The sequence below is a fragment of the Pediculus humanus genome, genomic scaffold (genome assembly GCF_000006295.1).
Source record: "Pediculus humanus corporis 1103172107447 genomic scaffold, whole genome shotgun sequence".
Classification (NCBI taxonomy): Eukaryota; Metazoa; Arthropoda; class Insecta; order Psocodea; family Pediculidae; genus Pediculus; species Pediculus humanus.
The window spans coordinates 300,959-303,392 of NW_002987068.1; positions in this window are offsets into that span (position 1 = coordinate 300,959).

Genomic DNA, 2,434 nt, shown 5'->3' on the forward strand with positions numbered 1-2,434 from the left:
AGAAGAGGGGGAAGAAGGAGAAAGCGGAGGGGAGGAAACGTCGGTTCGTTATCGTAATTAATAACGGTTTAATTGTGTAAAATGAGATGAAAATAGAGTTGAGAGCGAGAGAGCGTGAGAGAGCGATAAAGAGAGAGAGGGGGAGGGGGGAGGGAAGGGGAAGGAGTAATAGATGGTGCAGATGAAGAAAAAGAATTTTAAAAAAAATATTTTTTTGGTTTTCATTTATTTATTTATTTATTTATTTTTATTCTTTGTTTTTAAATCGTAAAAGCGGCGGCGAAGGTTTTTTTTCGAGTAATTTATTTAAATGCGCGTAATTCCACAAAAAAAAAAAAAAACTTACTCGTAATTACTTAAAAACGAGTTTTTTTTTTTCTTTCTTACCTTACCTTTAAAAGTAATTAATTTTCTCATCAAGTCAATAAACTCTAACGTTTGTTGTTGTTGTTGTTGTGGTTGTTGTACAATTTTTTTAGAATATTGATAAATATAAAAAAAAAAAATTTTTTTTTTCCTTTTTTTTTGTTTTTTTTTTTTTTTTGTTTCCAAATACAAGATTATAATAAATTCCTATAAATAAATTTTTAGTAATAATAATAATAATAATGAAAATAATCAATAATGAATTGCGTGAGTGCGTGAGTGAGTGCGTTAATTTTTTTTTTTAATTAATTTTGTCGTTGTCCGCGTTTGTTTTCTTTTTTCCGTAGTTGTTAACGTTGTTGTTAATTAAATAGATTTATTAACGCGGTCGATATTATCATTATTATTATTATTATTATTATTATTAATAAATAAATTGCATAAAAATAATTTATTAACTTGATAAATTGTATTGGATAATATTAATTAATAATTTAAATTATAAAAAATGACAATTAAATTTATCGTCAATTTTTTTTTTTTTTATAAGGTAAAAGTCTTTTTGTGTTGATTGTTTGTTTGTTTGTTTGTACCGTACAAAAAACTACAGGACGCCCCGAAAATGAGGGAGAGGGGTAGAGGTAGGGAGAGGAGGGAAGAATTTTTTTTGCGATTTATGTATTAATAAATAATAAAATTTGATTTAATTCAAGGTTTTCCTTTATTTTTTTTTTTACTGACATTTAATTTTTTTGTGTTTAAAACGGCGCGATCGAAAGTTTGTTTGTTTGTTTGTCTGTTTGTTTGTTGACAATTAATAAGAAACAAACAGGGTTTAAACATGTGATATTATTTTTTTTTTGACAACAGCCTCGACACACAAAAAAAAAAAAAAAGAAAAATTATTTTCATCATTTCGATAAGGAAATGTACCGGTAACGATAATTATCAAACCTTGAATATCGATTATTATTATTATTATTATTATTATTATTATTATTATTACCATCATCATTATTATTATTATTATTATTATTACCATCATCATTATTATTATTAACGTTAATTTCGATTCTTTTTATTTAAGAGATTTTCCACCGGAAATTCATCCTTTACCTTTTCCTTTAATGTTAAATTTATTTTTCCAACAAAGAATTTTTTCTAAGCGTTTAAATTTTACCGTCATCATCATCATCATCATCATCATCATTATTCTTATTATTATTATTAATAATACTAAATACACGCATGCATGCACCCGACACAAACGTCATAGTTTTCGTTCGATCCCAAAAAAAAAAAATAAAAATCTTTTAATTAAATCAAATTTGTTTGTTTGTTTGTTTTTGATGTTTTCGAGAATCAATTATGGAATCATTCAAATCGCACGGATATCATTATTAATTTTTTTTTTTTGTATTCTTCGGCGCGGATTAATCAAAGGAAAAATCAAAATGGCGTACTTATATTTAAGTTATGATATATGTGCTTGGGTATTGAAAAAGGTCAACGTGAGGTCGACGAGGGTAAAACAATAACAAGAAAAAAAAAAAGAAACGCCGGAAAATTTTTTGACGCGAAAATATCGTTATCATCATCATTAGCACGACTGCCATCCACTCCACTACCACTATCATCATCACCATCATCATCATCATCATCTATTAAAATCAGCATCACCATCAACAACAACATTATCATCATCATCAGCATCTTCACCACTACCGCAACCACAACCATCATCAGCATCATCAACATCAACATCATCACTGTCATTACCATCGTTGTCATCATCATCAGCACCACCACCACTACAACCATCATCATCATCATCATCGTCATTATATTACATTATTACATCGAGAAAAGCAAAAAAAATAAGTTTTAAATATATATTTATATATATTATTAAAATAGTAATAAAAAATTATTAACGGTTATTAACCACAATAAAAAGCAAATTGTAATTATTAACAATAATAATAATAATAATAATAATACAATTCATCCGCAAATATACATATATATATATATTTTTTAATAATTAAGTCATTATTAATTAAATTTA